A 15,883-nucleotide genomic window follows, 5' to 3' on the forward strand; every position below is an offset into this window, starting at 1 on the left:
ATTTGGTACAGTAGCCTTTGTTTGCAATTACAGAGGTCAAACGTTTCCTGTAGTTTTTCACCAGGTTTGCACACACTGCAGGAGGGATTTTGGCCCACTCCTCCACACAGATCTTCTCTAGATCAGTCAGGTTTCTGGGCTGTTGCTGAGAAACACGGAGTTTGAGCTCCCTCCAAAGATTCTCTATTGGGTTTAGGTCTGGAGACTGGCTAGGCCACGCCAGAACCTTGATATGCTTCTTACAGAGCCACTCCTTGGTTATCCTGGCTGTGTGCTTCGGGTTATTGTCATGTTGGAAGACCCAGCCTCGACCCATCCTCAATGCTCTAACTGAGGGAAGGAGGTTGTTTCCCAAAATCTCGCAATACATGGCCCCGGTCATCCTCTCCTTAATACAGTGCAGTCGCCCTGTCCCATGTGCAGAAAAACACCCCCAAAGCATGATGCTACCACCCCCATGCTTCACAGTAGGGATGGTGTTCTTGGGATGGTACTCATCATTCTTCTTCCTCCAAACACGTTTAGTGGAATTATGACCAAAAAGTTCTATTTTGGTCTCATCTGACCACATGACTTTCTCCCATGACTCCTCTGGATCATCCAAATGGTCATTGGCAAACTTAAGACGGGCCTTGACATGTGCTGGTTTAAGCAGGGGAACCTTCCGTGCCATGCATGATTTCAAACCATGACGTCTTAGTGTATTACCAACAGTAACCTTGGAAACGGTGGTCCCAGCTCTTTTCAGGTCATTGACCAGCTCCTCCCGTGTAGTTCCCGTGTAGTTTCTCACCTTTCTTAGGATCATTGAGACCCCACGAGGTGAGATCTTGAATGGAGCCCCAGTCCGAGGGAGATTGACAGTCATGTTTAGCTTCTTCCATTTTCTAATGATTGCTCCAACAGTGGACCTTTTTTCACCAAGCTGCTGGGCAATTTCCCCGTAGCCTTTCCAGCCTTGTGGAGGTGTACAATTTTGTCTCTAGTGTCTTTGGACAGCTCTTTGGTCTTGGCCATGTTAGTAGTTGGATTCTTACTGATTGTATGGGGTGGACAGGTGTCTTTATGCAGCTAACGACCTCAAACAGGTGCATCTAATTTAGGATAATAAATGGAGTGGAGGTGGACATTTTAAAGGCAGACTAACAGGTCTTTGAGGGTCAGAATTCTAGCTGATAGACAGGTGTTCAAATACTTATTTGCAGCTGTATCATACAAATAAATAGTTAAAAAATCATATATTGTGGATTTCTGGATTATTTTTTTTAGATTATGTCTCTCACAGTGGACATGCACCTATGATGACAATTTCAGACCCCTCCATGATTTCCAAGTGGGAGAACTTGCAAAATAGCAGGGTGTTCAAATACTTATTTTCCTCACTGTATATATATATATATATATATATATATATATATATATATATATATATACGGTATATGTATCACAAAAAATCACAAATGTCAAAAAAGACGTTTGTACAGTTTTAAATAATAAAACAACAGATTTAGGGTTGAATAATTAAGTCAGATGACTTTGTGTTTGTTTGTGGTTAATGTGATATTTTGTTATATATATATAAATGTAGTATGCAGTAAGCAATATGCTTGGACTCCAAAGCCACACGCAGCTCACACAAACACACACACACACACACACACACACACACACACTCACAACAGATCCAGCTCATTTCAGTACAGACAGACATTCACTCATTAAATCCTCAGCAGGTCTGGCTGTTTGAGACTAATTGAGACTTCAGAAAAATGATTAAGAAAAGTGAAGAGAAACGATCCTGCAGCATTTGAGAAATGACTCTTTATTTGATATTTTGTTATACATATATATGTAGTATGCAGTAAGCAATATGCTAGGACTCCACTGTAAACAGCCAAAGCCACACGCAGCTCACACACACACACACACACACACACACACACACACACACACTCACAGCAGATCCAGCTCATTTCTGTACACACAGACATTCGCTCATTAAATCCTCAGCAGGTCTGGCTGTGTCGTCCAGCAGCTTAAATTTAGTGAGGCACGAAGTGAATGTTGATGGACAGGGAGACAGAAGTTTGGCTCTTGTGTGGCCAACACAAACACACACATTCATACCCACACGTACTGTACCACCCTGATTCTCTGCCACACAACTGCGCTCTGTCAATCTCTCCGGCCGAATTACAAGCCCCCGGAGACAGAGTGTTATGGCAACGGCGGCCATAGAAACCGAAAGGACCACCATTCAGTCCTGAATCTGGATCCTGATGAAATATTCCACACGCAGCTTCACAAACACACACACGGCCACACGCACACATCAGAAAAGACGTTCGTACAGTTTTAAATAATAAAACAACAGATTTAGGGTTGAATAATTTAGTCAGATTACTGTGTTTGTTTGTGGTTAATGTGATTCTCTACACCTGTGTGAACTTGACAACTTCATGCATCAAACAAATGTGCATTAAAATGCATTGAGATTTTAGAAAAATGATTAAGAAAAGTGAAGAGAAAAGATCCTGCAGCATTTGAGACATGACTCTTTATTTGATATTTTATATATATGAAGAGAAACGATCCTGCAGCATCCTGAGACCAGCAGATACAGACTCTTCATTTGATATTTTGTTATATTATGCAGTGACATTCAGACTTTTTTTGGTGTCAAAATATGTTTGGGTCACTGCATAACCTAAAAGGTATGGAGGTCAAAGAGTGACACTTTGAAAAATAAAATAAAATAAATAAATACTCAATGTTTTAGGTGAACCAGTTAATAAAGCTACTGGCATTTGCTAGTATAAAATGCTAAACATAGTATTTAATAATAAATACATTATATTTACATTTGTAATGAATGAATTAAAATAAATGAGTTATTTTACTGGTGTATTTAACTGCATTGATAAACATTAATTAAAATCAATCATTTAATCATGTAAAGTCCTCATGAAATCAAAATTGACAATTCTTATTATTTATGTAATATTATTTATGATTTATCCATACATATACTTTTTTTTTTGTAATTAATTTAGTTTCTTAATCTTTAATCAAAATTACTTCCCCTCCCTCTCACAGCATCATCTCTTCTCTTCTCTGATGATGTGTTCACTAGCGTGAGGGCGGGGCAACCTGTCACTCACATGAGATCCACCAATAGCAAACCACAACCATCCAATCAGTTCCCCATGACAATATCAAGTCCCACGCTACATTTTTTCTCGTTTAAGAAGCATTTTTACTCAGATATTGATATACATCACAGTAGTGAAGAAAAGATGGTCGCAACTTTAATGTGACTTCAGATGTCTATTTATATTTCAATTTGAAATTCAATTTGACATTTACTTTAATTTTCAATTTAAAACACCAAACAAACATGTCCTGTTACCGTTCTCTGGTGGTATCAGAATGCCATCCATGTACTTACTGTATATACTGTATGTATTTTTTTCTAACATGTGCAAAGTACCATGGAAGGGTAGTACATCAGCACTTTTGGTGCTTTATTGTTAATGAAATTGATAATCCTTCATATACAGTAAGGAATGAGAGACATCTGTAGACCAATCCTAGCACATTGGTCATCAGCAGAAAAAAAAGTGTTTTAGTGGAAGAAGGAAAAGATAACTCATGGTGAGAGCAGGGTATAGCAGCGGAGGAGCACACAAACACACGGGAACGACAGAAAACAGACACATCTTCACATGTCCCGTCTCCCTAGTTATAAGTCCGATCATTACGGCTCTCAGCCAATCAGATTCATTACAGAGCAAATAATCCAATCAGACTGGAGCAGCACAGCAGGCTAATCGAATGAGAGAGGAGCGATAACAAAACACACAGGAAGTTTTCCATCACACACATCCATGAGCAAAGGACGGCATGAAATCTGTTTTACTGTAAACATGCACATCATGATAATCTGAGCCCATTTATCACACATACACTACTGCTCAAAAGTTTGGGGTTGGTAAGATTTTTTATGTTTTTGAAAGAAGTCTCTTATGCTCACCAAGGCTGCATTCATTGGATCAAAAATACAGTAAACAGTGATTTTCCGAAATATTATTACAAATTTACAATGGATTTTAAAAAGGATAGTTCCGGTCCTTGATTCTGATTGGTTGAGCCGCGTTCAAAGCTGTTGTAAATGACTCTATGAACATACACCTGTGACCTCATGACGTCAGTATTACTGACCCACTGCATCTGTGGTTAAATAAATATTCAAACAATATTTTTATGAACTAACCGTTATACAAAAGCAATAAGCCCTGTGAAGCCGTGGTTTACAGTGTGAATTTAGAACAGCTAAGAGGGTTGATCAAAGCTGAATTTTCAACATCATTACTCCAGTCTTCAGTGTCACATTATCATTCAGAAATCAGTCTAATATGATTATTTGCTGCTCAAGAAACATTTATGATTATTATCAATGTTAAATGTTCTTGATTGTGCCGCTTAATATCAACAATAACATTAAAGCTGCAGTCCGTAGTTTTTCCTCTTTGTTGCCATCTCTGTTTAAAATCTGCAATTGCAGTTATTCACGGAATTATCAACTTTACGTGGGTTGTGCTTCGGCACGGCACAGCGCGGATGAATACAACGTTTTGTGGAGAATGTGCGGCTGTCAGTCGCCGCGCTGGTGTGGATCCTGTCATTTGCAATCACAGATTCTACTTTTTGGAAGTATGACCAACATAAGAATTTTGTCGTCTGAACAAGTAGGTAACATCCACTTTTGTTCTGACCAGCTAAGGGGAAAAAAAGCATAGCAGTAAATCGCGCTGATTAAATCTAACGATCGCTTATCATATCACATCAAACCTTGCAAATTATACTTTGTTCTCAAATTGTTAATGTCAACAACATCAGCATTGATTGACTACATTTAATGGCCTTCCGATATTATCCTTGTTTTCGCATGGGCCGGTTGCAGTCTCTTTTTTTCTGTAGCCACTCCGAAGTCCTCGTTTTACAACGGGTAAATCTCCAGTTGTCACTGATGATTGTCGTTTGAACCTTTCTGGATCCGCCATCAAATTGATAAGTTTAATTATATCAAGTGCTGTGAGAAAAGGCTATAAATCTCCTCCACCAACATCCTCACACTCATAGCCGACTAGCCGAGACTCTTCTTTATGTGTACAGATGTGAGGTAATGACACAAAGACATGCTTGAATTTCCCGTGGAAAACCACCATTACCACTGTAATTAAAAACATTATTACAAGCTTACCGTTTAGAATCGAGCTACGGCAAGCAGAGAGTTTTGAACACTGGCTGGTTATGTACTTGCTCAAACATTTATTTTGGATAATTTTTAACCCAAAAAAGTTACGGACTGCAGCTTTAATAAATGGAGTTTACTTTCTGCATGGTTTTAATATTCAACTATAAAATGTTTTTGCATTACAACTTCTCTGAAATGTGTGCTTATATATGCAAATGAGGCATTATCTAATTCAATATGCACTAATTTTCATACATTTCCAGAACAGATATAGCCAGGTTCAAAAAAAGTTTCAATTTGTTGACATAATAGATTTTTACACAGGGGATTTTGGAGATCTCTTTTATCACTTCATAGTCCATAAATCAGAACAGAAACAGACAGAAAAAATAAAAATACTTTTTTTTAAATTATATAAATCATGTGAATGATATATGAACAAACCCTTCAGAATCTTCAGAATATAGAAAGGAGTAAAATAAGTTAAAATTTCTGCCTCAGTACAGGAGAAAAAAAATTTTTTTGGTCCTGAGACTTCCACAGAAGATATATGTACATGTTTTAATATTTAGACCACTTCTATTATTGATTTGCTGTCAGGATGTGAAGAAAGTTTCAACCAGTATAACAAAAAGTGTTTATAAAAAATTGCCTCCCCTTTGATGAACAAACATGCAAAGAGAGTGCATTTGAACCTGTGTTCCCAGTGTCAGGGGTAATATACTGTAACATTCAGACCCCTCCATGATTTCCAAGTGGGAGAACTTGCAAAATAGCAGGGTGTTCAAATACTTATTTTCCTCACTGTTTTAACACCATTAAAAGAGATGTTAAGACATCACATTGTGTCATAATCTCACCAGTGAAGCCTGTGAAGATCCCACTGTCTGCAAACTCTACAAATTTTCTGCTGAGAAGAGCGAATCAGTGCTGTCCTCTAGTGGGAAAACATGATCACTGCTGAGACATATTCCTGTTACTGTGCACATTTAATCTTTCTCCATCTCTTAAACCAAAGTCACGTGAATGGGGGAAATACAATAACCAATTATATAATTTCTCATCAAATATGTTGCCTCACAACATTACAGAAGTTAAATGCGTGAAGCTGTTTATTGAATAAAGCTTTATGACCCATTTGGGAAGTCATAAGCATTACTGGATCTTTGTACTGTGTTCATTTAAAAGACCCACTTTTGTTTTCAATTAATGCTTATGTAACTGATCAGTTAAATATCATTAACAATATCAATAACATCTGTTGTGCTAAATAATCCAATGGCCTTTACTCATGGATCTCACAGTGAACAGAACTGAGTGGGATTGAATTTCAGGATATGATGTATTTTAGTGCCGTAACAGAGGGAAAAGCAGAAAGAAATAGATAGAAACAGAGACACAAAGGAAATACAGGCCACTTTATTCTAATTTTGCTGTATAAGGAAAACTCATTGAGGAAGGAATTAAATGATTGTACATTTTCAAGCATGAAATAAAATTCAGCAGTGTTTAAAATAATGTTCTGGGTCTAAAACTTTGTTGAAAAGCATCTGTGACATGCTTAAAGCGTAACTCTCGCCAAAATGCAACATAGGGTCTTTTTGTTAATCTACCCGAAGCAAACTTACGTTTAAAAACATAATTAGGATGGAAACGCCACTTTTAAGTTTGACCGTATTTTCGTTTTCAGTCAAATAGTCGATCTCCGAATGCGAATGAACTGAATTTTAGTATTGTTTCTTATATGAGGATCCTTTTTCAAATACAAGGTCAATATTGATTTTCACTAATGACAAAACAACAAATTATCCGTGAATTTATATGGAACTAATCTTTAGGAGCTTTCCATCTTCACTCTTCTCCCTGTTATGTTGCATTCGGAGATCGACTATTTTTGACTGACAAAATGCTGGCGGCCGGAAACAACAACAGCTACAGTGAGTTGTTCAAAAACTTTCTTTTTAGTAAACTCTGTGTGCTCAAACAATGCAAAAAAAAAAAGCACTGTTTCATGTTGTGTCGAGCCTTCTTAGTGTTTTAAAAATAGTGATTTTGATGCTATCATAGTCGTGCCCCAAGCACTTCCATTCAAAAGGCAATTTGACCGAAAACGAAAATACGGTCAAACTTAAAAGTGTTGTTTCCATTCTAATTATGCTTTTACACGAATGTTTGACTCGGGTAGATTCACAAAAATAGTCTAGGTTGCATTTTGGCGACAGTTATCCTTTAACAGAAAATTAAATAGCATTTTCTAAAAAAATTAATTATATCTACAGTAACGCACTTACAATAGAAGTCAATGGAGCACCAAATAAATATTAAAATAAACACAATTTTGAAAATATAACAACATGCTAACATGGGAGTAGTGTCATAAAATTGCATTCAGAACTTGTGTCATGAGCATGCAATTAAGATACATTCTGTTAAGAAGAAGAATCATTTTAACCGAAATAATAAAGCAATACTAAAGAACTAAAACTATTAAGCATTTTCACAAAAATATGAGCTGCACATTTCACTGTAGAACGTCTTTCCTTATAGACGTCCATAAGTGCATTTCTGTAAATGCTGAGTTTGATTTGTTTTAGCTGACAGATGAGGTGAAATTATTTTCAGTGTTAATCAACAGATGTTGTATATGGAGTTTAACTAGTTTGGTGCCCAGAACGTTCCTTCATATAGGAACCAAAAGCTGAAACATCACAGAAACTGATCCAAGCCACGCGTGTAATACAATACTGTAGTGCAACTAATAAACTTCACTAAATCCACAAGAACTGAGTTGGAGATGCATGTTGAATCTTCACACGCTGCCTCAATCTACACATACACACATTAATAAGCTCATGTTTTAAAGGTTTTCTGATAAAGCTTCAGTCACAGTCTCTCTGCAGATTAGAAGCATCCCACACAGACCCGCTCACACACACACACGCACGCAAACACACGCACACACACACACACACACACACACACACACACACACACACTCACACTCACACTCACACTCACACTCACACTTCTACAACAGGCTGAGGACGTTAAGGGTTCGAGCAGACACTCCATGGTGCCAGTCTCTGAGTTTATGATATTTGGGTCCAGTCTCAGGATTAATCTTCAAAACCCTTCACAGGGAATGAACAGGAGAGAGAAAAACAGAAACAGGAAGACAGTATGAGCTCTAGAAGTGGATGTCAACAGCACTCAGATAAACCATGCAGACAAAAAACACCACTGCAAACACATTTAAGTCAACACTAAATCAAAATTGACAAGTACAAACAACCTGTCACTCACATGAGATCCACCAATAGCAAACCACAACCATCCAACCATCCAATCAAATTCCCCATGGACAAAATCAAGCCCCGCCCTCCTTCTATTTCATGCAGACTTCAAACTCACTTCTGTAACTCAGTCCCAAACCTATAATCTGCCTCAATGTCTTACTCTAACAAGCATACAAGATACACAGCACACACTGCATTATAATAACTATAATACTCTCAATATTGCTTATATGTGGAAGTGCAAACGTGTCTTTTAATATTTACTCATTTTTATAAAGTAAACAAGAATAACTTTTACATTATTATTAATATTTCAATTAATAATATTTCAACACTAACTGGACTAAAGCAACTTAGGTTCCCTTTCGTTGTCACTCCGAGTTACGTCGGATGACGACGAATGGGGTTTCGCTTAGAAATCCTATCATCTTCGAGTATTAAAACACGAGCCAATGGCAAAGAAATGCCATGGGTCTGCGGAATTTGCATAGCGTAACTCCGCCCCACCCTGGGGGTATATAAGGAAGTCGCGAGCAACATGCAGATATGTTTTCGCTTCGGAGCCAAGTTGATGTACTTCACTCCACAGCCAAATCCTGAGTTTATCTCTTCATCTCTTCGAGACGAGCCTCTCTCCAGGTGTTGGTGTGACAGCGAGTTCCAGCGAGTGCACATTCCCTGCTGATCTGTGCAGTTATTTGCCAGAGTTTGTGTGTTCTCTCCCTGGTCGCTTCAACACTCTGCGGAGAAATCTCCTTTCACAAAAGAGCATTGCACGTGGCACGTCTTTTTAAAGATGCCTCGCCCGTGCACTTCTGGTTGCGGTCTATTCGTGTCTGACTCTGATGGGCACAATCGCTGTCTTGTGTGTCTGGGTGTTGAGCACGCTAAGGCAGCGTTTGTGGATGAGTCATGTTCCCACTGCGGGAACATGCCCATCGCACGGTTGAGATCGAGACTCAATGATCTTCATGTGAGAGTCCCCTCATCCGCACCCCGATCTACTGGTCCCGAGAGGGCTGGTACTTCGGCTGGCGGCCAGGGTGATCTGAGGGTTACAGTGTGGAACAAAGCGCCGACTATTCCACGCTCCACACTTCCCTCTGTTCCCGTGCAACCCGCGAGTGTCCGCGTGGAAACCGCTGTACAGTCTTCTGACTTGCCGCGAGTTTCATTCGGCGCTCCAGAGGAGGACGTGATGTCGATCGCTGCATCACAAGGTGGGCAGGAGTCCTCGGGAAGTGAGGATTCGGCTGTGCTGCCACCCTCGGGTGTCCCAGCATTGTCCGAGTCTGATCCCGAGATGACGGCCATGCTTTCCCGGGCAGCCGCGGCGATCGGTCTTGAGTGGTCCCCGCCACCTGGGCCGGTTCGTTCGCGGCTGGACGATTGGTTTTTGGGTGCGGCTGCTGATCCGCGTCGGCAGCCAACCCCAATGCCTTTTTTCCCGGATGTGCATGAGGAGGTCACGAGGTCCTGGAAGGCACCATTGTCTTCCCGTGATCGCTCGGCGACCGCCTCCGCCTTGCCTCCCCTTGATCAGGCGGCCGCCAAAGGGTACACTGGGGTTCCCCAGGTTGAACGCTCTGTTGCGATGCAGCTGTGTCCTCAGAGTGCTTCTTCCCGCGGGGACCCAAAGCACCCCTCCAAGGCCTGTAGGTTCTCCTCCACCCTTGTGGCGAAGGCCTGTAGAGCTGCGGGGACGGCGGCCTCCTCACTGCATGCCATGGCGACTCTGCAGGTCTACCAGGCCCAGATGTTGCGTGATATGCACAAGGGGAGGTCTGACCCAGCACTCTTTGATGAGTTGCGTGCCGCCACCGACCTTGCTCTCCGAGCGACGAAGGTGACCGCATGCTCGCTGGGTCAGGTGATGGCCACTTCGGTGGTCCAGGAGCGACACCTATGGCTAAACCTGGCTGATATGCGGGAGGCCGAGCGGACCCGGTTCCTCGACACCCCCATATCCCAGGCTGGCCTATTCGGCGGTGCAGTCGAGGACTTTGCCCAGCAGTTCTCGACTGCCCAGAAGCAGACTGAGGCTCTAAAACATGTCCTGCCCCGGCGGCCCGCTGCTTCGGCGGCGCAGCCGTCGGCACAGGTGCCTCAGCCCGCTCGCCGCCGAGGGCGCCCTCCTGCGGTTCCCGCCCCTCCCGATCGGCCCCAGCAGTCCGCTGCTCCCGGGTCGCGTCGCCGAGGAAGCCGTAGGAAGGCGCCACAGCCCTCTCCCGCCCCGCGCCCCGCTAAACGCCAGGCTAAGCGGCGCTCCTGAGACGGGCTGCTCAGAGATGGCGATGAGTTCTGCACAGGAGCCGGTAGCAGGGCCGCTCCTTCCCCCGGTGGAGGGCCGGGGGAGAATCCTTGGTTTTCCCATCCCCGCTGCTCGTCCCACGACGGGCAGCACCCTAAAATGGTTAAAGAAAGAACTCACTATCCCATCTCTGAGCACACGGAGTGTGCGGATGAGAGCACGCGCCGCCCACGGGCCACGCTCCTCTCATCCCCCTCTGTCGCCAGACCCCTGCCAGAGCACGCCCCCGTGGGACACTGGTCCTCCCCTGGCCTCCTCTGGCAGGACGCGGCTAATGACCGTGCCCCCGCACCGGGCCGCTATGCCACCCACGCCTGGGCCGGTCATTCCGCCTCGCTGCACCCCCGACGGTACGTCTGTGGTTCGTATGACCCCGCTGGTGCACTTTCTGGAAGCCTGGCTAGAGCTTCCCAGACTGTCCCGCTGGGTCGCGAGAACCATCAGGCTCGGCTACGCGATTCAGTTCGCGCGATCTCCTCCCCGCTACAGCGGAGTCCGCTACACTATGGTCGGTGGCAATGCCCCGGTCATGAGAGCGGAGGTCGCCACCCTACTGGCGAAGGGTGCGATCGAGATTGTCCCTCCAGCCGAAATGAGGTCCGGCTTCTACAGCCCTTACTTCATTGTTCCGAAGAAATCGGGTGGGTTACGACCGATCTTGGACCTGCGCGTCCTGAACCGCTCCCTTCACAGGCTGCCGTTCAGGATGCTCACGGCCAAACGCATTTTCGAGTGTGTGCGGCCACAAGATTGGTTTGCAGCGATCGACCTGAAGGACGCCTACTTCCATGTCTCCATTTTACCTCGACACAGACCGTTTCTACGGTTTGCTTTCGAGGGGCAGGCATACCAGTACGCGGTTCTCCCTTTCGGGCTAGCCCTGTCTCCTCGCGTCTTCACGAAGGTCGTCGAGGCAGCCCTTGTTCCCCTCCGGGAACACAGGGTTCGCATCCTGAACTATCTCGACGACTGGCTGATCCTAGCTCACTCTCGAGACCGGGTTTGCGAACACAGGGATCTGGTGCTCCAACACTTAGCCCGTCTGGGCCTTCGGGTCAACTGGGAAAAGAGCAAACTTTGCCCCGTGCAGAGGATCTCTTTTCTCGGTATGGAGATCGACTCGGTCGCCATGTGCGCGCAGCTTACGAGCGAGCGCGCGCAGTCACTGCTGACTTGTCTTCGCCAATTCGAGGGCAAGAGTGCGGTTCCACTGAAATTATTTCAGAGGCTCCTGGGGCATATGGCATCCGCAGCCGCAGTAACGGCGCTCGGATTGCTTCATATGAGACCGCTTCAGCTTTGGCTTCGCGATCGAGTCCCGAGGTGGGCATGGCAACACGGCAAGCTCCGGGTCCCAGTGACTCCGACCTGCCATCAGACCTTCACCCCGTGGTCGAACCTCAGCTTTCTACGGGCCGGAGTGCCCCTGGAACGAGTTTCCCGGCATGTTGTTGTCTCAACAGATGCCTCCACCACGGGCTGGGGCGCCATGTGCAATGGACATGCTGCCGCGGGCTCCTGGACAGGACCCCAGCGCCTATGGCATGTCAATTGCCTCGAGTTGCTAGCTGTACGTCTCGCCCTGCACCGCTTCCATGCGCTGCTCAGGGGTCAGCACGTATTAGTCCGATCAGACAATACCGCGACAGTAGCGTACATCAACCATCAAGGTGGTCTGCGCTCCCGCCGTATGTCACAACTCGCCCGCCACCTCCTCATATGGAGTCAGAAGCATCTGAGGTCGCTTCGAGCCATTTATATCCCGGGACACCTGAACCAGGCGGCCGACGAGCTGTCTCGAGTTCGGCCTCTCTCTGGAGAATGGCGACTCCATCCCCAGACGGTCCAGCTGATTTGGGATCAGTTCGGCGACGCACAGGTAGACCTGTTTGCCTCCCACGACTCGTCCCATTGCGACCTGTTTTATTCCCTGACCGAGGGCACGCTCGGCACGGATGCACTGGCGCACAGCTGGCCGCGGGGCCTCCGCAAGTATGCGTTTCCCCCAGTGAGCCTTCTTGCGCGGACCCTGCGCAAGATCAGGGAGGACGAGGAGCAGGTCATATTGGTTGCCCCATACTGGCCCAACCACACCTGGTTCTCAGAACTCATACTCCTTGCGACAGCACCTCCCTGGCCAATTCCTCTGAGGAAGGACCTCCTTTCTCAGGGACGGGGCACCCTGTGGCACCCTCGTCCCGGTCTTTGGAACCTCCACGTGTGGCTCCTGGACGGGACGAGGCAGGTTTGAGTACCCTACCACCAGCGGTGGTGGCTACCATCACTTCCGCTAGAGCATCGTCCACGAGACATGTCTATGCGTTGAAGTGGAACCTCTTCGTCAACTGGTGTTCTTCTAAACATCAAGAACCCACAAAATGCCCCATCAGTGTCGTGCTTTCCTTCCTGCAAGAAGGGTTGGAGCGAAGGCTGTCTCCCTCCACCCTGAAAGTGTATGTTGCCGCCATTGCCGCACATCACGACGCAGTTGATGGTAAGTCCTTGGGAAAGCACGACCTGATCGTCAGGTTCCTGAGGGGAGCCAGGAGATTAAATCCTCCTCGTCCTCCCCTCGTACCCTCTTGGGACCTCTCAGTGGTTTTAACTGCCCTGCAGAGTGCTCCCTTTGAGCCTCTGCAATCAGTGGAGCTTAAGTTCCTGTCAATGAAGACAGCGCTCCTGGTTGCATTGGCCTCCATCAAGAGGGTAGGGGACCTGCAGGCATTTTCGGTTGACGAAGCGTGCCTGGAATTCGGGCCGGCTAACTCTCACGTGATCCTGAGACCCCGGCTTGGATACGTGCCCAAGGTTCCTACCACATCCTTTCGAGACCAGGTAGTGAACCTGCAAGCGCTGCCCTTGGAGGAGGCAGACCCAGCCTTGGCACTGCTCTGTCCAGTACGCGCCCTTCGTGCTTACGTAGACAGAACGCGGTGTTTCAGGACCTCAGACCAGCTCTTTGTCTGTTATGGTGGGAAGCTGAAGGGAAAGGCTCTCTCCAAGCAAAGGTTGTCTCACTGGATAGTGGACGCCATTGCTTTGGCTTACCAGCAGCAAGGTCGACCGTGCCCCCTTGGTGTGACGGCCCACTCCACTCGGAGTGTGGCATCCTCTTGGGCTCTAGCGCATGGCGCCTCGCTAACAGACATCTGCAGAGCTGCAGGCTGGGCGACACCTAACACATTCGCGAGATTCTACAATCTCCGAGTAGAGCCAGTTTCTTCTCATGTACTCGCTTCAACTAGCCGGTACTAGATTCTGCTCAGGTGTCTTCGCTTGCTCGCCATTCCTCTCTACGGACGGGATACGTGCGATATTCTCCTCAGGTGAGCCTAATAAGCCCTGAGTCTCCTCCAGCACTGACGACGTCAACGCCAGAGTTATGCCTCTGGCAGCTTTCGCGCTTGGCTAGGTGCCTCCATGTGCATGGTTCCCTTCGGGCGACCCCCACATGTGTATTCCACTGTAAGCCTCTTTGAGCATGTGTCTTTCCCTTGGCAAGCCACCTTGCCACCCCTGGGGTTGAAATATTCCACCTGCGGCTGGACACCCCAGTGTTGCTCCGTATGCAGCCCTTCGGGGTCATATGTGTATTCCAAGTCCCCCCCTTCGGGTTGGGCATGATTGCATATTTCCACTGGATATGCTTCCCAGTGTACCTTGGTATTCCTGTGTTAAGTAGGACTCCTTCGTCCGTGCTAGTCTCACGACAGGGAGCTCAGACTTACGCAGGGCACTGGAAGACAGTCGAGAGGTGGCGTGATTATACGGGAACCCCATTCGTCGTCATCCGACGTAACTCGGAGTGACAACGAAAGGGAACGTCTCGGTTACGTATGTAACCCTCGTTCCCTGAGTAGGGAACGGAGACGTTACGTCTCCCTGCCACTTCCGCTGTTCCGCTGGAACGCCTGAGTTCAGTCTCGGCTCCTCAGCGAAGACATATCTGCATGTTGCTCGCGACTTCCTTATATACCCCCAGGGTGGGGCGGAGTTACGCTATGCAAATTCCGCAGACCCATGGCATTTCTTTGCCATTGGCTCGTGTTTTAATACTCGAAGATGATAGGATTTCTAAGCGAAACCCCATTCGTCGTCATCCGACGTAACGTCTCCGTTCCCTACTCAGGGAACGAGGGTTACATACGTAACCGAGACGTTTACTTGATTATCCATACATCTTGTTTTATAAAAGGCCTTTTAAAATGTGATCAAATATGATCCATCAGACTTTTGAGGAACGTTTATTTGTTCACATCTCAATTATCATTGTATTGCATTATGTTTAAAAACTACTGAGCTTTGATCATAAAACTAAGCATTAAAATATTATCTTACCAAGACATATTATTGGGAGATACATAGTGACTACTGATATTTATATTCAATGTATGTAAGAAGTAAATATGTTACTTATAGCGTGTTGTATTTATTTTGTTCATATAAATATCAGCAACTGCACCAAATTACATATTTTTGCTCAGTTTAGGCCTCTGATGAAAATTTTGGTATGAATATGAGCTCCATATTCTCACTATATCATACTATATGAGCCATAAAAGCTTATATATCAAATATGGTACTCTACAAAAAATATAAACACATGCAAAAAAAGTTTTTAGATTTTTAAAAAAATATAATTTATAAAGATTTAATAAACCGTTCCATTTAAAAAAACTGACTATTATTTCATATGTAAAGCTTTGCAGGTTTAAATACTTAATGTTTAATGGTTATTACAACAAAATTACTAAATCACACAAATAGTCTAGTAAAGGTTGCAACATTACAAACCGAAACAGAAGAAAAATTAAAACAGCTCATGTAAATTTTAGTTTGACCTTCTGAGGTTGAAGGACTTTTCTAAAGGTCTTTTCAGTGTCGAGAAATAAAGAAAAACAGTATTTTGTGCTCGATTTGTGATCTGCACATGCTGGTTAACTGGAGCCAGAGCTTTAACACAAACACAAAATCACACAGGTCAATAACAGCACACAAACGGTACAGCAACCCTAAACA

General features: G+C 45.0%; 1 protein-coding gene across 1 annotated transcript in view; it reads right to left on the minus strand.

Moving 5' to 3' along the window:
* The window catches only part of pdlim5a (PDZ and LIM domain 5a), a 61,393-nt gene that overhangs the window by 12,031 nt on the left and 33,479 nt on the right, over positions 1-15,883 (minus strand). The gene's annotated exons all lie outside the window — the stretch shown is intronic.

Source organism: Abramis brama, assembly GCF_963993115.1.
Source record: "Abramis brama genome assembly, chromosome: 5".
In the NCBI taxonomy this organism is placed as follows: Eukaryota; Metazoa; Chordata; class Actinopteri; order Cypriniformes; family Leuciscidae; genus Abramis; species Abramis brama.